Source organism: Struthio camelus, chromosome 23, assembly GCF_040807025.1.
Source record: "Struthio camelus isolate bStrCam1 chromosome 23, bStrCam1.hap1, whole genome shotgun sequence".
Taxonomy (NCBI): domain Eukaryota; kingdom Metazoa; phylum Chordata; class Aves; order Struthioniformes; family Struthionidae; genus Struthio; species Struthio camelus.
In genome coordinates, this window is record NC_090964.1 from 571301 (window position 1) to 597154 (window position 25854).

Below are 25854 nucleotides of genomic sequence, written 5' to 3' on the forward strand. Positions count from 1 at the left end.
GTGCATGGCAGGGCCAAAAAGGTAGGCGCCTTGTTGCTGTTTGTGGGGACCTGTGCATGTTAGTCAGGTGTGGGAGGAGGGTGGTTGCTCTGGTGGGAAGGTGTGAGGAGGGGAGGAAAGCGAGCTAGGCCCTTGTTGTGAGTGTGGCCGAAGCATGTGAAGGTGGAATGGGATGAGGCATTGCGCCGCATGGTGGCCGTGTGGAGTGGTTAGGAAGGGGTTGGAGGAGGGTGGCCAGGCAGGTGGTCAAGTGTGAGGAGGTCAGTGGTGATTTGGAGGAGGTGAGGGAAAGGAGGCCGGGAGTGGTAGTGGGAGAGCCGTGTGCATGGCAGGGCCAAAAAGGTGGGCGCCTTGTTGCTGTTTGCGGGGACCTGTGCATGTTAGTCAGGTGTGGGAGGAGGGTGGGTGCTCTGGTGGGAAGGTGTGAGGAGGGGAGGAAAGCGAGCTAGGCCCTTGTTGTGAGTGTGGCCGAAGCATGTGAAGGTGGAATGGGATGAGGCATTGCGCCGCGTGGTGGCCGTGTGGAGTGGTTAGGAAGGGGTTGGAGGAGGGTGGCCAGGCAGGTGGTCAAGTGTGAGGAGGTCATTGGTGATTTGGAGGAGGTGAGGGAAAGGAGGACGGGAGTGGTAGTGGGAGAGCCGTGTGCATGGCAGGGCCAAAAAGGTGGGCGCCTTGTTGCTGTTTGCGGGGGTCTATGCATGTTAGTCAGGTGTGGAAGGAGGGTGGGTGCTCTGGTGGGAAGGTGTGAGGAGGGGAGGAAAGCGAGCTAGGCCCTTGTTGTGAGTGTGGCCGAAGCATGTGAAGGTGGAATGGGATGAGGCATTGCGCCGCGTGGTGGCCGTGTGGAGTGGTTAGGAAGGGGTTGGAGGAGGGTGGCCAGGCAGGTGGTCAAGTGTGAGGAGGTCAGTGGTGATTTGGAGGAGGTGAGGGAAAGGAGGCCGGGAGTGGTTGTGGGAGAGGTGTATGGATGGTAGGGCGAAAAGAGTGGGGGCCTTGTTGCTGTTTGCGGGGGTCTATGCATGTTAGTCAGGTGTGGGAGGAGGGTGGGTGCTCTGGTGGGAAGGTGTGAGGAGGGGAGGAAAGCGAGCTAGGCCCTTGTTGTGAGTGTGGCTGAAGCATGTGAAGGTGGAATGGGATGAGGCATTGCGCCGCGTGGTGGCCGTGTGGAGTGGTTAGGAAGGGGTTGGAGGAGGGTGGCCAGGCAGGTGGTCAAGTGTGAGGAGGTCATTGGTGATTTGGAGGAGGTGAGGGAAAGGAGGACGGGAGTGGTAGTGGGAGAGCCGTGTGCATGGCAGGGCCAAAAAGGTGGGCGCCCGCCTTGCAGCTCTTTGTGGGGACCTGTGCATGTTAGTCAGGTGTGGGAGGAGGGTGGGTGCTCTGGTGGGAAGGTGTGAGGAGGGGAGGAAAGCGAGCTAGGCCCTTGTTGTGAGTGTGGCCGAAGCATGTGAAGGTGGAATGGGATGAGGCATTGCGCCGCGTGGTGGCCGTGTGGAGTGGTTAGGAAGGGGTTGGAGGAGGGTGGCCAGGCAGGTGTTCAAGTGTTAGGAGGTCATTGGTGATTTGGAGGAGGTGAGGGAAAGGAGGCCGGGAGTGGTAGTGGGAGAGCCGTGTGCATGGCAGGGCCAAAAAGGTGGGCGCCTTGCAGCTCTTTGTGGGGACCTGTGCATGTTAGTCAGGTGTGGGAGGAGGGTGGGTGCTCTGGTGGGAAGGTGTGAGGAGGGGAGGAAAGCGAGCTAGGCCCTTGTTGTGAGTGTGGCCTAGACCATGTGAAGGTGGAATGGGATGAGGCATTGCACCGCCTGGTGGCCGTGTGGAGTGGTTAGGAAGGGGTTGGAGGAGGGTGGCCAGGCAGGTGGTCAAGTGTGAGGAGGTCATTGGTGATTTGGAGGAGGTGAGGGAAAGGAGGACGGGAGTGGTAGTGGGAGAGCCGTGTGCATGGCAGGGCCAAAAAGGTGGGCGCCCGCCTTGCAGCTCTTTGTGGGGACCTGTGCATGTTAGTCAGGTGTGGGAGGAGGGTGGGTGCTCTGGTGGGAAGGTGTGAGGAGGGGAGGAAAGCGAGCTAGGCCCTTGTTGTGAGTGTGGCCGAAGCATGTGAAGGTGGAATGGGATGAGGCATTGCGCCGCCTGGTGGCCGTGTGGAGTGGTTAGGAAGTGGTTGGAGGAGGGTGGCCAGGCAGGTGGGCAAGTGTGAGGAGGTCAGTGGTGATTTGGAGGAGGTGAGGGAAAGGAGGACGGGAGTGGTAGTGGGAGAGCCGTGTGCATGGCAGGGCCAAAAAGGTAGGCGCCTTGTTGCTGTTTGCGGGGGTCTATGCATGTTAGTCAGGTGTGGAAGGAGGGTGGGTGCTCTGGTGGGAAGGTGTGAGGAGGGGAGGAAAGCGAGCTAGGCCCTTGTTGTGAGTGTGGCTGAAGCATGTGAAGGTGGAATGGGATGAGGCATTGCGCCGCGTGGTGGCCGTGTGGAGTGGTTAGGAAGGGGTTGGAGGAGGGTGGCCAGGCAGGTGGTCAAGTGTGAGGAGGTCATTGGTGATTTGGAGGAGGTGAGGGAAAGGAGGCCGGGAGTGGTAGTGGGAGAGCCGTGTGCATGGCAGGGCCAAAAAGGTGGGCGCCCGCCTTGCAGCTCTTTGTGGGGACCTGTGCATGTTAGTCAGGTGTGGGAGGAGGGTGGGTGCTCTGGTGGGAAGGTGTGAGGAGGGGAGGAAAGCGAGCTAGGCCCTTGTTGTGAGTGTGGCCGAAGCATGTGAAGGTGGAATGGGATGAGGCATTGCGCCGCCTGGTGGCCGTGTGGAGTGGTTAGGAAGGGGTTGGAGGAGGGTGGCCAGGCAGGTGGTCAAGTGTGAGGAGGTCATTGGTGATTTGGAGGAGGTGAGGGAAAGGAGGCCGGGAGTGGTAGTGGGAGAGCCGTGTGCATGGCAGGGCCAAAAAGGTGGGCGCCCGCCTTGCAGCTCTTTGTGGGGACCTGTGCATGTTAGTCAGGTGTGGGAGGAGGGTGGGTGCTCTGGTGGGAAGGTGTGAGGAGGGGAGGAAAGCGAGCTAGGCCCTTGTTGTGAGTGTGGCCGAAGCATGTGAAGGTGGAATGGGATGAGGCATTGCGCCGCGTGGTGGCCGTGTGGAGTGGTTAGGAAGGGGTTGGAGGAGGGTGGCCAGGCAGGTGGTCAAGTGTGAGGAGGTCATTGGTGATTTGGAGGAGGTGAGGGAAAGGAGGACGGGAGTGGTAGTGGGAGAGCCGTGTGCATGGCAGGGCCAAAAAGGTGGGCGCCTTGTTGCTGTTTGCGGGGGTCTATGCATGTTAGTCAGGTGTGGAAGGAGGGTGGGTGCTCTGGTGGGAAGGTGTGAGGAGGGGAGGAAAGCGAGCTAGGCCCTTGTTGTGAGTGTGGCCGAAGCATGTGAAGGTGGAATGGGATGAGGCATTGCCCCGCCTGGTGGCCGTGTGGAGTGGTTAGGAAGGGGTTGGAGGAGGGTGGCCAGGCAGGTGGTCAAGTGTGAGGAGGTCAGTGGTGATTTGGAGGAGGTGAGGGAAAGGAGGCCGGGAGTGGTTGTGGGAGAGGTGTATGGATGGTAGGGCGAAAAGAGTGGGGGCCTTGTTGCTGTTTGCGGGGGTCTATGCATGTTAGTCAGGTGTGGGAGGAGGGTGGGTGCTCTGGTGGGAAGGTGTGAGGAGGGGAGGAAAGCGAGCTAGGCCCTTGTTGTGAGTGTGGCTGAAGCATGTGAAGGTGGAATGGGATGAGGCATTGCGCCGCGTGGTGGCCGTGTGGAGTGGTTAGGAAGGGGTTGGAGGAGGGTGGCCAGGCAGGTGGTCAAGTGTGAGGAGGTCATTGGTGATTTGGAGGAGGTGAGGGAAAGGAGGACGGGAGTGGTAGTGGGAGAGCCGTGTGCATGGCAGGGCCAAAAAGGTGGGCGCCTTGCAGCTCTTTGTGGGGACCTGTGCATGTTAGTCAGGTGTGGGAGGAGGGTGGGTGCTCTGGTGGGAAGGTGTGAGGAGGGGAGGAAAGCGAGCTAGGCCCTTGTTGTGAGTGTGGCCGAAGCATGTGAAGGTGGAATGGGATGAGGCATTGCGCCGCGTGGTGGCCGTGTGGAGTGGTTAGGAAGGGGTTGGAGGAGGGTGGCCAGGCAGGTGTTCAAGTGTGAGGAGGTCATTGGTGATTTGGAGGAGGTGAGGGAAAGGAGGCCGGGAGTGGTAGTGGGAGAGCCGTGTGCATGGCAGGGCCAAAAAGGTGGGCGCCTTGCAGCTCTTTGTGGGGACCTGTGCATGTTAGTCAGGTGTGGGAGGAGGGTGGGTGCTCTGGTGGGAAGGTGTGAGGAGGGGAGGAAAGCGAGCTAGGCCCTTGTTGTGAGTGTGGCCTAGACCATGTGAAGGTGGAATGGGATGAGGCATTGCACCGCCTGGTGGCCGTGTGGAGTGGTTAGGAAGGGGTTGGAGGAGGGTGGCCAGGCAGGTGGTCAAGTGTGAGGAGGTCATTGGTGATTTGGAGGAGGTGAGGGAAAGGAGGACGGGAGTGGTAGTGGGAGAGCCGTGTGCATGGCAGGGCCAAAAAGGTGGGCGCCCGCCTTGCAGCTCTTTGTGGGGACCTGTGCATGTTAGTCAGGTGTGGGAGGAGGGTGGGTGCTCTGGTGGGAAGGTGTGAGGAGGGGAGGAAAGCGAGCTAGGCCCTTGTTGTGAGTGTGGCCGAAGCATGTGAAGGTGGAATGGGATGAGGCATTGCGCCGCCTGGTGGCCGTGTGGAGTGGTTAGGAAGTGGTTGGAGGAGGGTGGCCAGGCAGGTGGGCAAGTGTGAGGAGGTCAGTGGTGATTTGGAGGAGGTGAGGGAAAGGAGGACGGGAGTGGTAGTGGGAGAGCCGTGTGCATGGCAGGGCCAAAAAGGTAGGCGCCTTGTTGCTGTTTGCGGGGGTCTATGCATGTTAGTCAGGTGTGGAAGGAGGGTGGGTGCTCTGGTGGGAAGGTGTGAGGAGGGGAGGAAAGCGAGCTAGGCCCTTGTTGTGAGTGTGGCTGAAGCATGTGAAGGTGGAATGGGATGAGGCATTGCGCCGCGTGGTGGCCGTGTGGAGTGGTTAGGAAGGGGTTGGAGGAGGGTGGCCAGGCAGGTGGTCAAGTGTGAGGAGGTCATTGGTGATTTGGAGGAGGTGAGGGAAAGGAGGCCGGGAGTGGTAGTGGGAGAGCCGTGTGCATGGCAGGGCCAAAAAGGTGGGCGCCCGCCTTGCAGCTCTTTGTGGGGACCTGTGCATGTTAGTCAGGTGTGGGAGGAGGGTGGGTGGTCTGGTGGGAAGGTGTGAGGAGGGGAGGAAAGCGAGCTAGGCCCTTGTTGTGAGTGTGGCCGAAGCATGTGAAGGTGGAATGGGATGAGGCATTGCGCCGCCTGGTGGCCGTGTGGAGTGGTTAGGAAGGGGTTGGAGGAGGGTGGCCAGGCAGGTGGTCAAGTGTGAGGAGGTCATTGGTGATTTGGAGGAGGTGAGGGAAAGGAGGCCGGGAGTGGTAGTGGGAGAGCCGTGTGCATGGCAGGGCCAAAAAGGTGGGCGCCCGCCTTGCAGCTCTTTGTGGGGACCTGTGCATGTTAGTCAGGTGTGGGAGGAGGGTGGGTGCTCTGGTGGGAAGGTGTGAGGAGGGGAGGAAAGCGAGCTAGGCCCTTGTTGTGAGTGTGGCCGAAGCATGTGAAGGTGGAATGGGATGAGGCATTGCGCCGCCTGGTGGCCGTGTGGAGTGGTTAGGAAGGGGTTGGAGGAGGGTGGCCAGGCAGGTGGTCAAGTGTGAGGAGGTCATTGGTGATTTGGAGGAGGTGAGGGAAAGGAGGCCGGGAGTGGTAGTGGGAGAGCCGTGTGCATGGCAGGGCCAAAAAGGTGGGCGCCTTACAGCTCTTTGTGGGGACCTGTGCATGTTAGTCAGGTGTGGGAGGAGGGTGGGTGCTCTGGTGGGAAGGTGTGAGGAGGGGAGGAAAGCGAGCTTGGCCCTTGTTGTGAGTGTGGCCGAAGCATGTGAAGGTGGAATGGGATGAGGCATTGCGCCGCGTGGTGGCCGTGTGGAGTGGTTAGGAAGGGGTTGGAGGAGGGTGGCCAGGCAGGTGGTCAAGTGTGAGGAGGTCAGTGGTGATTTGGAGGAGGTGAGGGAAAGGAGGACGGGAGTGGTAGTGGGAGAGCCGTGTGCATGGCAGGGCCAAAAAGGTAGGCGCCTTGTTGCTGTTTGCGGGGGTCTATGCATGTTAGTCAGGTGTGGGAGGAGGGTGGGTGCTCTGGTGGGAAGGTGTGAGGAGGGGAGGAAAGCGAGCTAGGCCCTTGTTGTGAGTGTGGCCTAGACCATGTGAAGGTGGAATGGGATGAGGCATTGCACCGCCTGGTGGCCGTGTGGAGTGGTTAGGAAGGGGTTGGAGGAGGGTGGCCAGGCAGGTGGTCAAGTGTGAGGAGGTCATTGGTGATTTGGAGGAGGTGAGGGAAAGGAGGCCGGGAGTGGTTGTGGGAGAGCCGTGTGCATGGCAGGGCCAAAAAGGTGGGCGCCCGCCTTGCAGCTCTTTGTGGGGACCTGTGCATGTTAGTCAGGTGTGGGAGGAGGGTGGGTGCTCTGGTGGGAAGGTGTGAGGAGGGGAGGAAAGCGAGCTAGGCCCTTGTTGTGAGTGTGGCCGAAGCATGTGAAGGTGGAATGGGATGAGGCATTGCGCCGCGTGGTGGCCGTGTGGAGTGGTTAGGAAGGGGTTGGAGGAGGGTGGCCAGGCAGGTGGGCAAGTGTGAGGAGGTCATTGGTGATTTGGAGGAGGTGAGGGAAAGGAGGCCGGGAGTGGTAGTGGGAGAGCCGTGTGCATGGCAGGGCCAAAAAGGTGGGCGCCTTGTTGCTCTTTGTGGGGACCTGTGCATGTTAGTCAGGTGTGGGAGGAGGGTGGGTGCTCTGGTGGGAAGGTGTGAGGAGGGGAGGAAAGCGAGCTAGGCCCTTGTTGTGAGTGTGGCCGAAGCATGTGAAGGTGGAATGGGATGAGGCATTGCGTCGCCTGGTGGCCGTGTGGAGTGGTTAGGAAGGGGTTGGAGGAGGGTGGCCAGGCAGGTGGTCAAGTGTGAGGAGGTCATTGGTGATTTGGAGGAGGTGAGGGAAAGGAGGACGGGAGTGGTAGTGGGAGAGCCGTGTGCATGGCAGGGCCAAAAAGGTGGGCCCCTTGTTGCTGTTTGCGGGGGTCTATGCATGTTAGTCAGGTGTGGAAGGAGGGTGGGTGCTCTGGTGGGAAGGTGTGAGGAGGGGAGGAAAGCGAGCTAGGCCCTTGTTGTGAGTGTGGCCAAAGCATGTGAAGGTGGAATGGGATGAGGCATTGCGCCGCGTGGTGGCCGTGTGGAGTGGTTAGGAAGGGGTTGGAGGAGGGTGGCCAGGCAGGTGGGCAAGTGTGAGGAGGTCAGTGGTGATTTGGAGGAGGTGAGGGAAAGGAGGCCGGGAGTGGTTGTGGGAGAGCCGTGTGCATGGCAGGGCCAAAAAGGTGGGCGCCTTGTTGCTGTTTGTGGGGACCTGTGCATGTTAGTCAGGTGTGGGAGGAGGGTGGGTGCTCTGGTGGGAAGGTGTGAGGAGGGGAGGAAAGCGAGCTAGGCCTTTGTTGTGAGTGTGGCCGAAGCATGTGAAGGTGGAATGGGATGAGGCATTGCACCGCCTGGTGGCCGTGTGGAGTGGTTAGGAAGGGGTTGGAGGAGGGTGGCCAGGCAGGTGGTCAAGTGTGAGGAGGTCAGTGGTGATTTGGAGGAGGTGAGGGAAAGGAGGCCGGGAGTGGTAGTGGGAGAGCCGTGTGCATGGCAGGGCCAAAAAGGTGGGCGCCCGCCTTGCAGCTCTTTGTGGGGACCTGTGCATGTTAGTCAGGTGTGGGAGGAGGGTGGGTGCTCTGGTGGGAAGGTGTGAGGAGGGGAGGAAAGCGAGCTAGGCCCTTGTTGTGAGTGTGGCCGAAGCATGTGAAGGTGGAATGGGATGAGGCATTGCGCCGCGTGGTGGCCGTGTGGAGTGGTTAGGAAGGGGTTGGAGGAGGGTGGCCAGGCAGGTGGTCAAGTGTGAGGAGGTCAGTGGTGATTTGGAGGAGGTGAGGGAAAGGAGGCCGGGAGTGGTAGTGGGAGAGCCGTGTGCATGGCAGGGCCAAAAAGGTGGGCGCCCGCCTTGCAGCTCTTTGTGGGGACCTGTGCATGTTAGTCAGGTGTGGGAGGAGGGTGGGTGCTCTGGTGGGAAGGTGTGAGGAGGGGAGGAAAGCGAGCTAGGCCCTTGTTGTGAGTGTGGCCGAAGCATGTGAAGGTGGAATGGGATGAGGCATTGCGCCGCCTGGTGGCCGTGTGGAGTGGTTAGGAAGTGGTTGGAGGAGGGTGGCCAGGCAGGTGGGCAAGTGTGAGGAGGTCATTGGTGATTTGGAGGAGGTGAGGGAAAGGAGGCCGGGAGTGGTAGTGGGAGAGCCGTGTGCATGGCAGGGCCAAAAAGGTAGGCGCCTTGTTGCTGTTTGCGGGGGTCTATGCATGTTAGTCAGGTGTGGGAGGAGGGTGGGTGCTCTGGTGGGAAGGTGTGAGGAGGGGAGCAAAGCGAGCTAGGCCCTTGTTGTGAGTGTGGCTGAAGCATGTGAAGGTGGAATGGGATGAGGCATTGCGCCGCGTGGTGGCCGTGTGGAGTGGTTAGGAAGGGGTTGGAGGAGGGTGGCCAGGCAGGTGGTCAAGTGTGAGGAGGTCATTGGTGATTTGGAGGAGGTGAGGGAAAGGAGGCCGGGAGTGGTAGTGGGAGAGCCGTGTGCATGGCAGGGCCAAAAAGGTGGGCGCCCGCCTTGCAGCTCTTTGTGGGGACCTGTGCATGTTAGTCAGGTGTGGGAGGAGGGTGGGTGCTCTGGTGGGAAGGTGTGAGGAGGGGAGGAAAGCGAGCTAGGCCCTTGTTGTGAGTGTGGCCGAAGCATGTGAAGGTGGAATGGGATGAGGCATTGCGCCGCCTGGTGGCCGTGTGGAGTGGTTAGGAAGGGGTTGGAGGAGGGTGGCCAGGCAGGTGGTCAAGTGTGAGGAGGTCAGTGGTGATTTGGAGGAGGTGAGGGAAAGGAGGCCGGGAGTGGTAGTGGGAGAGCCGTGTGCATGGCAGGGCCAAAAAGGTGGGCGCCCGCCTTGCAGCTCTTTGTGGGGACCTGTGCATGTTAGTCAGGTGTGGGAGGAGGGTGGGTGCTCTGGTGGGAAGGTGTGAGGAGGGGAGGAAAGCGAGCTAGGCCCTTGTTGTGAGTGTGGCCGAAGCATGTGAAGGTGGAATGGGATGAGGCATTGCGCCGCCTGGTGGCCGTGTGGAGTGGTTAGGAAGGGGTTGGAGGAGGGTGGCCAGGCAGGTGGTCAAGTGTGAGGAGGTCAGTGGTGATTTGGAGGAGGTGAGGGAAAGGAGGCCGGGAGTGGTAGTGGGAGAGCCGTGTGCATGGCAGGGCCAAAAAGGTGGGCGCCTTACAGCTCTTTGTGGGGACCTGTGCATGTTAGTCAGGTGTGGGAGGAGGGTGGGTGCTCTGGTGGGAAGGTGTGAGGAGGGGAGGAAAGCGAGCTTGGCCCTTGTTGTGAGTGTGGCCGAAGCATGTGAAGGTGGAATGGGATGAGGCATTGCGCCGCGTGGTGGCCGTGTGGAGTGGTTAGGAAGGGGTTGGAGGAGGGTGGCCAGGCAGGTGGTCAAGTGTGAGGAGGTCAGTGGTGATTTGGAGGAGGTGAGGGAAAGGAGGACGGGAGTGGTAGTGGGAGAGCCGTGTGCATGGCAGGGCCAAAAAGGTAGGCGCCTTGTTGCTGTTTGCGGGGGTCTATGCATGTTAGTCAGGTGTGGGAGGAGGGTGGGTGCTCTGGTGGGAAGGTGTGAGGAGGGGAGGAAAGCGAGCTAGGCCCTTGTTGTGAGTGTGGCTGAAGCATGTGAAGGTGGAATGGGATGAGGCATTGCGCCGCCTGGTGGCCGTGTGGAGTGGTTAGGAAGGGGTTGGAGGAGGGTGGCCAGGCAGGTGGTCAAGTGTGAGGAGGTCATTGGTGATTTGGAGGAGGTGAGGGAAAGGAGGCCGGGAGTGGTAGTGGGAGAGCCGTGTGCATGGCAGGGCCAAAAAGGTGGGCGCCCGCCTTGCAGCTCTTTGTGGGGACCTGTGCATGTTAGTCAGGTGTGGGAGGAGGGTGGGTGCTCTGGTGGGAAGGTGTGAGGAGGGGAGGAAAGCGAGCTAGGCCCTTGTTGTGAGTGTGGCCGAAGCATGTGAAGGTGGAATGGGATGAGGCATTGCGCCGCGTGGTGGCCGTGTGGAGTGGTTAGGAAGGGGTTGGAGGAGGGTGGCCAGGCAGGTGGGCAAGTGTGAGGAGGTCATTGGTGATTTGGAGGAGGTGAGGGAAAGGAGGCCGGGAGTGGTAGTGGGAGAGCCGTGTGTATGGCAGGGCCAAAAAGGTGGGCGCCTTGCAGCACTTTGTGGGGACCTGTGCATGTTAGTCAGGTGTGGGAGGAGGGTGGGTGCTCTGGTGGGAAGGTGTGAGGAGGGGAGGAAAGCGAGCTAGGCCCTTGTTGTGAGTGTGGCCGAAGCATGTGAAGGTGGAATGGGATGAGGCATTGCGCCGCCTGGTGGCCGTGTGGAGTGGTTAGGAAGGGGTTGGAGGAGGGTGGCCAGGCAGGTGGGCAAGTGTGAGGAGGTCATTGGTGATTTGGAGGAGGTGAGGGAAAGGAGGCCGGGAGTGGTTGTGGGAGAGCCGTGTGCATGGCAGGGCCAAAAAGGTGGGCGCCCGCCTTGCAGCTCTTTGTGGGGACCTGTGCATGTTAGTCAGGTGTGGGAGGAGGGTGGGTGCTCTGGTGGGAAGGTGTGAGGAGGGGAGGAAAGCGAGCTAGGCCCTTGTTGTGAGTGTGGCCGAAGCATGTGAAGGTGGAATGGGATGAGGCATTGCGCCGCCTGGTGGCCGTGTGGAGTGGTTAGGAAGGGGTTGGAGGAGGGTGGCCAGGCAGGTGGTCAAGTGTGAGGAGGTCAGTGGTGATTTGGAGGAGGTGAGGGAAAGGAGGCCGGGAGTGGTAGTGGGAGAGCCGTGTGCATGGCAGGGCCAAAAAGGTGGGCGCCCGCCTTGCAGCTCTTTGTGGGGACCTGTGCATGTTAGTCAGGTGTGGGAGGAGGGTGGGTGCTCTGGTGGGAAGGTGTGAGGAGGGGAGGAAAGCGAGCTAGGCCCTTGTTGTGAGTGTGGCCGAAGCATGTGAAGGTGGAATGGGATGAGGCATTGCGCCGCCTGGTGGCCGTGTGGAGTGGTTAGGAAGGGGTTGGAGGAGGGTGGCCAGGCAGGTGGTCAAGTGTGAGGAGGTCAGTGGTGATTTGGAGGAGGTGAGGGAAAGGAGGACGGGAGTGGTAGTGGGAGAGCCGTGTGCATGGCAGGGCCAAAAAGGTGGGCGCCCGCCTTGCAGCTCTTTGTGGGGACCTGTGCATGTTAGTCAGGTGTGGGAGGAGGGTGGGTGCTCTGGTGGGAAGGTGTGAGGAGGGGAGGAAAGCGAGCTAGGCCCTTGTTGTGAGTGTGGCTGAAGCATGTGAAGGTGGAATGGGATGAGGCATTGCACCGCCTGGTGGCCGTGTGGAGTGGTTAGGAAGGGGTTGGAGGAGGGTGGCCAGGCAGGTGGTCAAGTGTGAGGAGGTCATTGGTGATTTGGAGGAGGTGAGGGAAAGGAGGCCGGGAGTGGTTGTGGGAGAGGTGTATGGATGGTAGGGCGAAAAGAGTGGGGGCCTTGTTGCTGTTTGCGGGGGTCTATGCATGTTAGTCAGGTGTGGGAGGAGGGTGGGTGCTCTGGTGGGAAGGTGTGAGGAGGGGAGGAAAGCGAGCTAGGCCCTTGTTGTGAGTGTGGCTGAAGCATGTGAAGGTGGAATGGGATGAGGCATTGCACCGCCTGGTGGCCGTGTGGAGTGGTTAGGAAGGGGTTGGAGGAGGGTGGCCAGGCAGGTGGTCAAGTGTGAGGAGGTCAGTGGTGATTTGGAGGAGGTGAGGGAAAGGAGGCCGGGAGTGGTAGTGGGAGAGCCGTGTGCATGGCAGGGCCAAAAAGGTGGGCGCCCGCCTTGCAGCTCTTTGTGGGGACCTGTGCATGTTAGTCAGGTGTGGGAGGAGGGTGGGTGCTCTGGTGGGAAGGTGTGAGGAGGGGAGGAAAGCGAGCTAGGCCCTTGTTGTGAGTGTGGCCGAAGCATGTGAAGGTGGAATGGGATGAGGCATTGCACCGCCTGGTGGCCGTGTGGAGTGGTTAGGAAGGGGTTGGAGGAGGGTGGCCAGGCAGGTGGGCAAGTGTGAGGAGGTCAGTGGTGATTTGGAGGAGGTGAGGGAAAGGAGGCCGGGAGTGGTAGTGGGAGAGCCGTGTGCATGGCAGGGCCAAAAAGGTGGGCGCCCGCCTTGCAGCTCTTTGTGGGGACCTGTGCATGTTAGTCAGGTGTGGGAGGAGGGTGGGTGCTCTGGTGGGAAGGTGTGAGGAGGGGAGGAAAGCGAGCTAGGCCCTTGTTGTGAGTGTGGCCGAAGCATGTGAAGGTGGAATGGGATGAGGCATTGCGCCGCCTGGTGGCCGTGTGGAGTGGTTAGGAAGGGGTTGGAGGAGGGTGGCCAGGCAGGTGGGCAAGTGTGAGGAGGTCATTGGTGATTTGGAGGAGGTGAGGGAAAGGAGGACGGGAGTGGTAGTGGGAGAGCCGTGTGTATGGCAGGGCCAAAAAGGTGGGCGCCTTGCAGCTCTTTGTGGGGACCTGTGCATGTTAGTCAGGTGTGGGAGGAGGGTGGGTGCTCTGGTGGGAAGGTGTGAGGAGGGGAGGAAAGCGAGCTAGGCCCTTGTTGTGAGTGTGGCCGAAGCATGTGAAGGTGGAATGGGATGAGGCATTGCGCCGCCTGGTGGCCGTGTGGAGTGGTTAGGAAGGGGTTGGAGGAGGGTGGCCAGGCAGGTGGTCAAGTGTGAGGAGGTCAGTGGTGATTTGGAGGAGGTGAGGGAAAGGAGGCCGGGAGTGGTAGTGGGAGAGCCGTGTGCATGGCAGGGCCAAAAAGGTGGGCGCCCGCCTTGCAGCTCTTTGTGGGGACCTGTGCATGTTAGTCAGGTGTGGGAGGAGGGTGGGTGCTCTGGTGGGAAGGTGTGAGGAGGGGAGGAAAGCGAGCTAGGCCCTTGTTGTGAGTGTGGCCGAAGCATGTGAAGGTGGAATGGGATGAGGCATTGCACCACCTGGTGGCCGTGTGGAGTGGTTAGGAAGGGGTTGGAGGAGGGTGGTCAGGCAGGTGGGCAAGTGTGAGGAGGTCAGTGGTGATTTGGAGGAGGTGAGGGAAAGGAGGCCGGGAGTGGTAGTGGGAGAGCCGTGTGCATGGCAGGGCCAAAAAGGTGGGCGCCTTGTTGCTGTTTGTGGGGACCTGTGCATGTTAGTCAGGTGTGGGAGGAGGGTGGGTGCTCTGGTGGGAAGGTGTGAGGAGGGGAGGAAAGCGAGCTAGGCCTTTGTTGTGAGTGTGGCCGAAGCATGTGAAGGTGGAATGGGATGAGGCATTGCACCGCCTGGTGGCCGTGTGGAGTGGTTAGGAAGGGGTTGGAGGAGGGTGGCCAGGCAGGTGGTCAAGTGTGAGGAGGTCAGTGGTGATTTGGAGGAGGTGAGGGAAAGGAGGCCGGGAGTGGTAGTGGGAGAGCCGTGTGCATGGCAGGGCCAAAAAGGTGGGCGCCCGCCTTGCAGCGCTTTGTGGGGACCTGTGCATGTTAGTCAGGTGTGGGAGGAGGGTGGGTGCTCTGGTGGGAAGGTGTGAGGAGGGGAGGAAAGCGAGCTAGGCCCTTGTTGTGAGTGTGGCCGAAGCATGTGAAGGTGGAATGGGATGAGGCATTGCGCCGCGTGGTGGCCGTGTGGAGTGGTTAGGAAGGGGTTGGAGGAGGGTGGCCAGGCAGGTGGTCAAGTGTGAGGAGGTCATTGGTGATTTGGAGGAGGTGAGGGAAAGGAGGCCGGGAGTGGTAGTGGGAGAGCCGTGTGCATGGCAGGGCCAAAAAGGTGGGCGCCTTGTTGCTGTTTGCGGGGGTCTATGCATGTTAGTCAGGTGTGGAAGGAGGGTGGGTGCTCTGGTGGGAAGGTGTGAGGAGGGGAGGAAAGCGAGCTAGGCCCTTGTTGTGAGTGTGGCCAAAGCATGTGAAGGTGGAATGGGATGAGGCATTGCCCCGCCTGGTGGCCGTGTGGAGTGGTTAGGAAGGGGTTGGAGGAGGGTGGCCAGGCAGGTGGTCAAGTGTGAGGAGGTCAGTGGTGATTTGGAGGAGGTGAGGGAAAGGAGGCCGGGAGTGGTTGTGGGAGAGGTGTATGGATGGTAGGGCGAAAAGAGTGGGGGCCTTGTTGATGTTTGCGGGGGTCTATGCATGTTAGTCAGGTGTGGGAGGAGGGTGGGTGCTCTGGTGGGAAGGTGTGAGGAGGGGAGGAAAGCGAGCTAGGCCCTTGTTGTGAGTGTGGCTGAAGCATGTGAAGGTGGAATGGGATGAGGCATTGCGCCGTGTGGTGGCCGTGTGGAGTGGTTAGGAAGGGGTTGGAGGAGGGTGGCCAGGCAGGTGGTCAAGTGTGAGGAGGTCAGTGGTGATTTGGAGGAGGTGAGGGAAAGGAGGCCGGGAGTGGTAGTGGGAGAGCCGTGTGTATGGCAGGGCCAAAAAGGTGGGCGCCTTGCAGCTCTTTGTGGGGACCTGTGCATGTTAGTCAGGTGTGGGAGGAGGGTGGGTGCTCTGGTGGGAAGGTGTGAGGAGGGGAGGAAAGCGAGCTAGGCCCTTGTTGTGAGTGTGGCCGAAGCATGTGAAGGTGGAATGGGATGAGGCATTGCGCCGCGTGGTGGCCGTGTGGAGTGGTTAGGAAGGGGTTGGAGGAGGGTGGCCAGGCAGGTGGTCAAGTGTGAGGAGGTCATTGGTGATTTGGAGGAGGTGAGGGAAAGGAGGACGGGAGTGGTAGTGGGAGAGCCGTGTGCATGGCAGGGCCAAAAAGGTGGGCGCCTTGTTGCTGTTTGCGGGGGTCTATGCATGTTAGTCAGGTGTGGAAGGAGGGTGGGTGCTCTGGTGGGAAGGTGTGAGGAGGGGAGGAAAGCGAGCTAGGCCTTTGTTGTGAGTGTGGCCGAAGCATGTGAAGGTGGAATGGGATGAGGCATTGCGCCGCGTGGTGGCCGTGTGGAGTGGTTAGGAAGGGGTTGGAGGAGGGTGGCCAGGCAGGTGGTCAAGTGTGAGGAGGTCATTGGTGATTTGGAGGAGGTGAGGGAAAGGAGGACGGGAGTGGTAGTGGGAGAGCCGTGTGTATGGCAGGGCCAAAAAGGTGGGCGCCTTGCAGCTCTTTGTGGGGACCTGTGCATGTTAGTCAGGTGTGGGAGGAGGGTGGGTGCTCTGGTGGGAAGGTGTGAGGAGGGGAGGAAAGCGAGCTAGGCCCTTGTTGTGAGTGTGGCCTAGACCATGTGAAGGTGGAATGGGATGAGGCATTGCACCGCCTGGTGGCCGTGTGGAGTGGTTAGGAAGGGGTTGGAGGAGGGTGGCCAGGCAGGTGGGCAAGTGTGAGGAGGTCATTGGTGATTTGGAGGAGGTGAGGGAAAGGAGGCCGGGAGTGGTAGTGGGAGAGCCGTGTGCATGGCAGGGCCAAAAAGGTGGGCGCCCGCCTTGCAGCTCTTTGTGGTGACCTGTGCATGTTAGTCAGGTGTGGGAGGAGGGTGGGTGCTCTGGTGGGAAGGTGTGAGGAGGGGAGGAAAGCGAGCTAGGCCCTTGTTGTGAGTGTGGCCGAAGCATGTGAAGGTGGAATGGGATGAGGCATTGCGCCGCGTGGTGGCCGTGTGGAGTGGTTAGGAAGGGGTTGGAGGAGGGTGGCCAGGCAGGTGGTCAAGTGTGAGGAGGTCATTGGTGATTTGGAGGAGGTGAGGGAAAGGAGGCCGGGAGTGGTAGTGGGAGAGCCGTGTGCATGGCAGGGCCAAAAAGGTGGGCGCCTTACAGCTCTTTGTGGGGACCTGTGCATGTTAGTCAGGTGTGGGAGGAGGGTGGGTGCTCTGGTGGGAAGGTGTGAGGAGGGGAGGAAAGCGAGCTAGGCCCTTGTTGTGAGTGTGGCCGAAGCATGTGAAGGTGGAATGGGATGAGGCATTGCGCCGCCTGGTGGCCGTGTGGAGTGGTTAGGAAGGGGTTGGAGGAGGGTGGCCAGGCAGGTGGTCAAGTGTGAGGAGGTCAGTGGTGATTTGGAGGAGGTGAGGGAAAGGAGGACGGGAGTGGTAGTGGGAGAGCCGTGTGCATGGCAGGGCCAAAAAGGTGGGCGCCTTGTTGCTGTTTGCGGGGGTCTATGCATGTTAGTCAGGTGTGGGAGGAGGGTGGGTGCTCTGGTGGGAAGGTGTGAGGAGGGGAGGAAAGCGAGCTAGGCCCTTGTTGTGAGTGTGGCCGAAGCATGTGAAGGTGGAATGGGATGAGGCATTGCGCCGCCTGGTGGCCGTGTGGAGTGGTTAGGAAGGGGTTGGAGGAGGGTGGCCAGGCAGGTGGTCAAGTGTGAGGAGGTCAGTGGTGATTTGGAGGAGGTGAGGGAAAGGAGGCTGGGAGTGGTTGTGGGAGAGGTGTATGGATGGTAGGGCGAAAAGAGTGGGGGCCTTGTTGATGTTTGCGGGGGTCTATGCATGTTAGTCAGGTGTGGGAGGAGGGTGGGTGCTCTGGTGGGAAGGTGTGAGGAGGGGAGGAAAGCGAGCTAGGCCCTTGTTGTGAGTGTGGCCGAAGCATGTGAAGGTGGAATGGAATGAGGCATTGCGCCGCGTGGTGGCCGTGTGGAGTGGTTAGGAAGGGGTTGGAGGAGGGTGGCCAGGCAGGTGGGCAAGTGTGAGGAGGTCATTGGTGATTTGGAGGAGGTGAGGGAAAGGAGGACGGGAGTGGTAGTGGGAGAGCCGTGTGTATGGCAGGGCCAAAAAGGTGGGCGCCTTGCAGCTCTTTGTGGGGACCTGTGCATGTTAGTCAGGTGTGGGAGGAGGGTGGGTGCTCTGGTGGGAAGGTGTGAGGAGGGGAGGAAAGCGAGCTAGGCCCTTGTTGTGAGTGTGGCTGAAGCATGTGAAGGTGGAATGGGATGAGGCATTGCGCCGCGTGGTGGCCGTGTGGAGTGGTTAGGAAGGGGTTGGAGGAGGGTGGCCAGGCAGGTGGTCAAGTGTGAGGAGGTCATTGGTGATTTGGAGGAGGTGAGGGAAAGGAGGCCGGGAGTGGTAGTGGGAGAGCCGTGTGCATGGCAGGGCCAAAAAGGTGGGCGCCCGCCTTGCAGCTCTTTGTGGGGACCTGTGCATGTTAGTCAGGTGTGGGAGGAGGGTGGGTGCTCTGGTGGGAAGGTGTGAGGAGGGGAGGAAAGCGAGCTAGGCCCTTGTTGTGAGTGTGGCTGAAGCATGTGAAGGTGGAATGGGATGAGGCATTGCGCCGCGTGGTGGCCGTGTGGAGTGGTTAGGAAGGGGTTGGAGGAGGGTGGCCAGGCAGGTGGGCAAGTGTGAGGAGGTCATTGGTGATTTGGAGGAGGTGAGGGAAAGGAGGCCGGGAGTGGTAGTGGGAGAGCCGTGTGCATGGCAGGGCCAAAAAGGTGGGCGCCCGCCTTGCAGCTCTTTGCGGGGGTCTATGCATGTTAGTCAGGTGTGGGAGGAGGGTGGGTGCTCTGGTGGGAAGGTGTGAGGAGGGGAGGAAAGCGAGCTAGGCCCTTGTTGTGAGTGTGGCCGAAGCATGTGAAGGTGGAATGGGATGAGGCATTGCGCCGCCTGGTGGCCGTGTGGAGTGGTTAGGAAGGGGTTGGAGGAGGGTGGCCAGGCAGGTGGTCAAGTGTGAGGAGGTCATTGGTGATTTGGAGGAGGTGAGGGAAAGGAGGCCGGGAGTGGTAGTGGGAGAGCCGTGTGCATGGCAGGGCCAAAAAGGTGGGCGCCTTGTTGCTGTTTGCGGGGGTCTATGCATGTTAGTCAGGTGTGGGAGGAGGGTGGGTGCTCTGGTGGGAAGGTGTGAGGAGGGGAGGAAAGCGAGCTAGGCCCTTGTTGTGAGTGTGGCTGAAGCATGTGAAGGTGGAATGGGATGAGGCATTGCGCCGCCTGGTGGCCGTGTGGAGTGGTTAGGAAGGGGTTGGAGGAGGGTGGCCAGGCAGGTGGGCAAGTGTGAGGAGGTCAGTGGTGATTTGGAGGAGGTGAGGGAAAGGAGGCCGGGAGTGGTAGTGGGAGAGCCGTGTGCATGGCAGGGCCAAAAAGGTGGGCGCCCGCCTTGCAGCTCTTTGTGGGGACCTGTGCATGTTAGTCAGGTGTGGGAGGAGGGTGGGTGCTCTGGTGGGAAGGTGTGAGGAGGGGAGGAAAGCGAGCTAGGCCCTTGTTGTGAGTGTGGCTGAAGCATGTGAAGGTGGAATGGGATGAGGCATTGCGCCGCGTGGTGGCCGTGTGGAGTGGTTAGGAAGGGGTTGGAGGAGGGTGGCCAGGCAGGTGGTCAAGTGTGAGGAGGTCATTGGTGATTTGGAGGAGGTGAGGGAAAGGAGGCCGGGAGTGGTAGTGGGAGAGCCGTGTGCATGGCAGGGCCAAAAAGGTGGGCGCCCGCCTTGCAGCTCTTTGTGGGGACCTGTGCATGTTAGTCAGGTGTGGGAGGAGGGTGGGTGCTCTGGTGGGAAGGTGTGAGGAGGGGAGGAAAGCGAGCTAGGCCCTTGTTGTGAGTGTGGCCGAAGCATGTGAAGGTGGAATGGGATGAGGCATTGCGCCGCCTGGTGGCCGTGTGGAGTGGTTAGGAAGGGGTTGGAGGAGGGTGGCCAGGCAGGTGGGCAAGTGTGAGGAGGTCAGTGGTGATTTGGAGGAGGTGAGGGAAAGGAGGCCGGGAGTGGTAGTGGGAGAGCCGTGTGCATGGCAGGGCCAAAAAGGTGGGCGCCCGCCTTGCAGCTCTTTGTGGGGGTCTATGCATGTTAGTCAGGTGTGGAAGGAGGGTGGGTGCTCTGGTGGGAAGGTGTGAGGAGGGGAGGAAAGCGAGCTAGGCCCTTGTTGTGAGTGTGGCCAAAGCATGTGAAGGTGGAATGGGATGAGGCATTGCCCCGCCTGGTGGCCGTGTGGAGTGGTTAGGAAGGGGTTGGAGGAGGGTGGCCAGGCAGGTGGTCAAGTGTGAGGAGGTCAGTGGTGATTTGGAGGAGGTGAGGGAAAGGAGGCCGGGAGTGGTTGTGGGAGAGGTGTATGGATGGTAGGGCGAAAAGAGTGGGGGCCTTGTTGCTGTTTGCGGGGGTCTATGCATGTTAGTCAGGTGTGGGAGGAGGGTGGGTGCTCTGGTGGGAAGGTGTGAGGAGGGGAGGAAAGCGAGCTAGGCCCTTGTTGTGAGTGTGGCCGAAGCATGTGAAGGTGGAATGGGATGAGGCATTGCACCACCTGGTGGCCGTGTGGAGTGGTTAGGAAGGGGTTGGAGGAGGGTGGCCAGGCAGGTGGTCAAGTGTGAGGAGGTCATTGGTGATTTGGAGGAGGTGAGGGAAAGGAGGCCGGGAGTGGTAGTGGGAGAGCCGTGTGCATGGCAGGGCCAAAAAGGTGGGCGCCCGCCTTGCAGCTCTTTGTGGGGACCTGTGCATGTTAGTCAGGTGTGGGAGGAGGGTGGGTGCTCTGGTGGGAAGGTGTGAGGAGGGGAGGAAAGCGAGCTAGGCCCTTGTTGTGAGTGTGGCCGAAGCATGTGAAGGTGGAATGGGATGAGGCATTGCGCCGCCTGGTGGCCGTGTGGAGTGGTTAGGAAGGGGTTGGAGGAGGGTGGCCAGGCAGGTGGGCAAGTGTGAGGAGGTCAGTGGTGATTTGGAGGAGGTGAGGGAAAGGAGGCCGGGAGTGGTAGTGGGAGAGCCGTGTGCATGGCAGGGCCAAAAAGGTAGGCGCCTTGTTGCTGTTTGCGGGGGTCTATGCATGTTAGTCAGGTGTGGGAGGAGGGTGGGTGCTCTGGTGGGAAGGTGTGAGGAGGGGAGGAAAGCGAGCTAGGCCCTTGTTGTGAGTGTGGCCGAAGCATGTGAAGGTGGAATGGGATGAGGCATTGCGCCGCGTGGTGGCCGTGTGGAGTGGTTAGGAAGGGGTTGGAGGAGGGTGGCCAGGCAGGTGGGCAAGTGTGAGGAGGTCAGTGGTGATTTGGAGGAGGTGAGGGAAAGGAGGCCGGGAGTGGTAGTGGGAGAGCCGTGTGCATGGCAGGGCCAAAAAGGTGGGCGCCCGCCTTGCAGCTCTTTGTGGGGACCTGTGCATGTTAGTCAGGTGTGGGAGGAGGGTGGGTGCTCTGGTGGGAAGGTGTGAGGAGGGGAGGAAAGCGAGCTAGGCCCTTGTTGTGAGTGTGGCCAAAGCATGTGAAGGTGGAATGGGATGAGGCATTGCCCCGCCTGGTGGCCGTGTGGAGTGGTTAGGAAGGGGTTGGAGGAGGGTGGCCAGGCAGGTGGTCAAGTGTGAGGAGGTCAGTGGTGATTTGGAGGAGGTGAGGGAAAGGAGGCCGGGAGTGGTTGTGGGAGAGGTGTATGGATGGTAGGGCGAAAAGAGTGGGGGCCTTGTTGATGTTTGCGGGGGTCTATGCATGTTAGTCAGGTGTGGGAGGAGGGTGGGTGCTCTGGTGGGAAGGTGTGAGGAGGGGAGGAAAGCGAGCTAGGCCCTTGTTGTGAGTGTGGCTGAAGCATGTGAAGGTGGAATGGGATGAGGCATTGCGCCGCGTGGTGGCCGTGTGGAGTGGTTAGGAAGGGGTTGGAGGAGGGTGGCCAGGCAGGTGGTCAAGTGTGAGGAGGTCATTGGTGATTTGGAGGAGGTGAGGGAAAGGAGGCCGGGAGTGGTAGTGGGAGAGCCGTGTGTATGGCAGGGCCAAAAAGGTGGGCGCCTTGCAGCTCTTTGTGGGGACCTGTGCATGTTAGTCAGGTGTGGGAGGAGGGTGGGTGCTCTGGTGGGAAGGTGTGAGGAGGGGAGGAAAGCGAGCTAGGCCCTTGTTGTGAGTGTGGCCGAAGCATGTGAAGGTGGAATGGGATGAGGCATTGCGCCGCGTGGTGGCCGTGTGGAGTGGTTAGGAAGGGGTTGGAGGAGGGTGGCCAGGCAGGTGGTCAAGTGTGAGGAGGTCATTGGTGATTTGGAGGAGGTGAGGGAAAGGAGGACGGGAGTGGTAGTGGGAGAGCCGTGTGCATGGCAGGGCCAAAAAGGTGGGCGCCTTGTTGCTGTTTGCGGGGGTCTATGCATGTTAGTCAGGTGTGGGAGGAGGGTGGGTGCTCTGGTGGGAAGGTGTGAGGAGGGGAGGAAAGCGAGCTAGGCCCTTGTTGTGAGTGTGGCCGAAGCATGTGAAGGTGGAATGGGATGAGGCATTGCGCCGCCTGGTGGCCGTGTGGAGTGGTTAGGAAGGGGTTGGAGGAGGGTGGCCAGGCAGGTGGTCAAGTGTGAGGAGGTCAGTGGTGATTTGGAGGAGGTGAGGGAAAGGAGGCTGGGAGTGGTTGTGGGAGAGGTGTATGGATGGTAGGGCGAAAAGAGTGGGGGCCTTGTTGATGTTTGCGGGGGTCTATGCATGTTAGTCAGGTGTGGGAGGAGGGTGGGTGCTCTGGTGGGAAGGTGTGAGGAGGGGAGGAAAGCGAGCTAGGCCCTTGTTGTGAGTGTGGCCGAAGCATGTGAAGGTGGAATGGAATGAGGCATTGCGCCGCGTGGTGGCCGTGTGGAGTGGTTAGGAAGGGGTTGGAGGAGGGTGGCCAGGCAGGTGGGCAAGTGTGAGGAGGTCATTGGTGATTTGGAGGAGGTGAGGGAAAGGAGGACGGGAGTGGTAGTGGGAGAGCCGTGTGTATGGCAGGGCCAAAAAGGTGGGCGCCCGCCTTGCAGCTCTTTGTGGGGACCTGTGCATGTTAGTCAGGTGTGGGAGGAGGGTGGGTGCTCTGGTGGGAAGGTGTGAGGAGGGGAGGAAAGCGAGCTAGGCCCTTGTTGTGAGTGTGGCCAAAGCATGTGAAGGTGGAATGGGATGAGGCATTGCGCCGCGTGGTGGCCGTGTGGAGTGGTTAGGAAGGGGTTGGAGGAGGGTGGCCAGGCAGGTGGTCAAGTGTGAGGAGGTCATTGGTGATTTGGAGGAGGTGAGGGAAAGGAGGCCGGGAGTGGTAGTGGGAGAGCCGTGTGCATGGCAGGGCCAAAAAGGTGGGCGCCCGCCTTGCAGCTCTTTGCGGGGGTCTATGCATGTTAGTCAGGTGTGGGAGGAGGGTGGGTGCTCTGGTGGGAAGGTGTGAGGAGGGGAGGAAAGCGAGCTAGGCCCTTGTTGTGAGTGTGGCCGAAGCATGTGAAGGTGGAATGGGATGAGGCATTGCCCCGCCTGGTGGCCGTGTGGAGTGGTTAGGAAGGGGTTGGAGGAGGGTGGCCAGGCAGGTGGTCAAGTGTGAGGAGGTCAGTGGTGATTTGGAGGAGGTGAGGGAAAGGAGGCCGGGAGTGGTAGTGGGAGAGCCGTGTGCATGGCAGGGCCAAAAAGGTGGGCGCCTTGTTGCTGTTTGCGGGGGTCTATGCATGTTAGTCAGGTGTGGGAGGAGGGTGGGTGCTCTGGTGGGAAGGTGTGAGGAGGGGAGGAAAGCGAGCTAGGCCCTTGTTGTGAGTGTGGCTGAAGCATGTGAAGGTGGAATGGGATGAGGCATTGCCCCGCCTGGTGGCCGTGTGGAGTGGTTAGGAAGGGGTTGGAGGAGGGTGGCCAGGCAGGTGGGCAAGTGTGAGGAGGTCAGTGGTGATTTGGAGGAGGTGAGGGAAAGGAGGCCGGGAGTGGTAGTGGGAGAGCCGTGTGCATGGCAGGGCCAAAAAGGTAGGCGCCTTGTTGCTGTTTGCGGGGGTCTATGCATGTTAGTCAGGTGTGGGAGGAGGGTGGGTGCTCTGGTGGGAAGGTGTGAGGAGGGGAGGAAAGCGAGCTAGGCCCTTGTTGTGAGTGTGGCTGAAGCATGTGAAGGTGGAATGGGATGAGGCATTGCGCCGCGTGGTGGCCGTGTGGAGTGGTTAGGAAGGGGTTGGAGGAGGGTGGCCAGGCAGGTGGTCAAGTGTGAGGAGGTCATTGGTGATTTGGAGGAGGTGAGGGAAAGGAGGCCGGGAGTGGTAGTGGGAGAGCCGTGTGCATGGCAGGGCCAAAAAGGTGGGCGCCCGCCTTGCAGCTCTTTGTGGGGACCTGTGCATGTTAGTCAGGTGTGGGAGGAGGGTGGGTGCTCTGGTGGGAAGGTGTGAGGAGGGGAGGAAAGCGAGCTAGGCCCTTGTTGTGAGTGTGGCCGAAGCATGTGAAGGTGGAATGGGATGAGGCATTGCGCCGCCTGGTGGCCGTGTGGAGTGGTTAGGAAGGGGTTGGAGGAGGGTGGCCAGGCAGGTGGTCAAGTGTGAGGAGGTCAGTGGTGATTTGGAGGAGGTGAGGGAAAGGAGGCCGGGAGTGGTAGTGGGAGAGCCGTGTGCATGGCAGGGCCAAAAAGGTGGGCGCCCGCCTTGCAGCTCTTTGTGGGGACCTGTGCATGTTAGTCAGGTGTGGGAGGAGGGTGGGTGCTCTGGTGGGAAGGTGTGAGGAGGGGAGGAAAGCGAGCTAGGCCCTTGTTGTGAGTGTGGCCAAAGCATGTGAAGGTGGAATGGGATGAGGCATTGCCCCGCCTGGTGGCCGTGTGGAGTGGTTAGGAAGGGGTTGGAGGAGGGTGGCCAGGCAGGTGGTCAAGTGTGAGGAGGTCATTGGTGATTTGGAGGAGGTGAGGGAAAGGAGGCCGGGAGTGGTAGTGGGAGAGCCGTGTGCATGGCAGGGCCAAAAAGGTGGGCGCCCGCCTTGCAGCTCTTTGTGGGGACCTGTGCATGTTAGTCAGGTGTGGGAGGAGGGTGGGTGCTCTGGTGGGAAGGTGTGAGGAGGGGAGGAAAGCGAGCTAGGCCCTTGTTGTGAGTGTGGCCGAAGCATGTGAAGGTGGAATGGGATGAGGCATTGCCCCGCCTGGTGGCCGTGTGGAGTGGTTAGGAAGGGGTTGGAGGAGGGTGGCCAGGCAGGTGGTCAAGTGTGAGGAGGTCATTGGTGATTTGGAGGAGGTGAGGGAAAGGAGGCCGGGAGTGGTAGTGGGAGAGCCGTGTGCATGGCAGGGCCAAAAAGGTGGGCGCCCGCCTTGCAGCGCTTTGTGGGGACCTGTGCATGTTAGTCAGGTGTGGGAGGAGGGTGGGTGCTCTGGTGGGAAGGTGTGAGGAGGGGAGGAAAGCGAGCTAGGCCCTTGTTGTGAGTGTGGCCGAAGCATGTGAAGGTGGAATGGGATGAGGCATTGCGCCGCGTGGTGGCCGTGTGGAGTGGTTAGGAAGGGGTTGGAGGAGGGTGGCCAGGCAGGTGGGCAAGTGTGAGGAGGTCAGTGGTGATTTGGAGGAGGTGAGGGAAAGGAGGCCGGGAGTGGTAGTGGGAGAGCCGTGTGCATGGCAGGGCCAAAAAGGTAGGCGCCTTGTTGCTGTTTGCGGGGGTCTATGCATGTTAGTCAGGTGTGGAAGGAGGGTGGGTGCTCTGGTGGGAAGGTGTGAGGAGGGGAGGAAAGCGAGCTAGGCCCTTGTTGTGAGTGTGGCCGAAGCATGTGAAGGTGGAATGGGATGAGGCATTGCGCCGCGTGGTGGCCGTGTGGAGTGGTTAGGAAGGGGTTGGAGGAGGGTGGCCAGGCAGGTGGTCAAGTGTGAGGAGGTCAGTGGTGATTTGGAGGAGGTGAGGGAAAGGAGGCCGGGAGTGGTAGTGGGAGAGCCGTGTGCATGGCAGGGCCAAAAAGGTGGGCGCCCGCCTTGCAGCTCTTTGTGGGGACCTGTGCATGTTAGTCAGGTGTGGGAGGAGGGTGGGTGCTCTGGTGGGAAGGTGTGAGGAGGGGAGGAAAGCGAGCTAGGCCCTTGTTGTGAGTGTGGCCGAAGCATGTGAAGGTGGAATGGGATGAGGCATTGCGCCGCCTGGTGGCCGTGTGGAGTGGTTAGGAAGGGGTTGGAGGAGGGTGGCCAGGCAGGTGGTCAAGTGTGAGGAGGTCAGTGGTGATTTGGAGGAGGTGAGGGAAAGGAGGCCGGGAGTGGTAGTGGGAGAGCCGTGTGCATGGCAGGGCCAAAAAGGTGGGCGCCCGCCTTCCAGCTCTTTGCGGGGGTCTATGCATGTTAGTCAGGTGTGGAAGGAGGGTGGGTGCTCTGGTGGGAAGGTGTGAGGAGGGGAGGAAAGCGAGCTAGGCCCTTGTTGTGAGTGTGGCCAAAGCATGTGAAGGTGGAATGGGATGAGGCATTGCGCCGCGTGGTGGCCGTGTGGAGTGGTTAGGAAGGGGTTGGAGGAGGGTGGCCAGGCAGGTGGTCAAGTGTGAGGAGGTCAGTGGTGATTTGGAGGAGGTGAGGGAAAGGAGGCCGGGAGTGGTTGTGGGAGAGGTGTATGGATGGTAGGGCGAAAAGAGTGGGGGCCTTGTTGATGTTTGCGGGGGTCTATGCATGTTAGTCAGGTGTGGGAGGAGGGTGGGTGCTCTGGTGGGAAGGTGTGAGGAGGGGAGGAAAGCGAGCTAGGCCCTTGTTGTGAGTGTGGCTGAAGCATGTGAAGGTGGAATGGGATGAGGCATTGCGCCGCCTGGTGGCCGTGTGGAGTGGTTAGGAAGGGGTTGGAGGAGGGTGGCCAGGCAGGTGGGCAAGTGTGAGGAGGTCAGTGGTGATTTGGAGGAGGTGAGGGAAAGGAGGACGGGAGTGGTAGTGGGAGAGCCGTGTGTATGGCAGGGCCAAAAAGGTGGGCGCCTTGCAGCTCTTTGTGGGGACCTGTGCATGTTAGTCAGGTGTGGGAGGAGGGTGGGTGCTCTGGTGGGAAGGTGTGAGGAGGGGAGGAAAGCGAGCTAGGCCCTTGTTGTGAGTGTGGCCGAAGCATGTGAAGGTGGAATGGGATGAGGCATTGCGCCGCGTGGTGGCCGTGTGGAGTGGTTAGGAAGGGGTTGGAGGAGGGTGGCCAGGCAGGTGGTCAAGTGTGAGGAGGTCAGTGGTGATTTGGAGGAGGTGAGGGAAAGGAGGACGGGAGTGGTAGTGGGAGAGCCGTGTGCATGGCAGGGCCAAAAAGGTGGG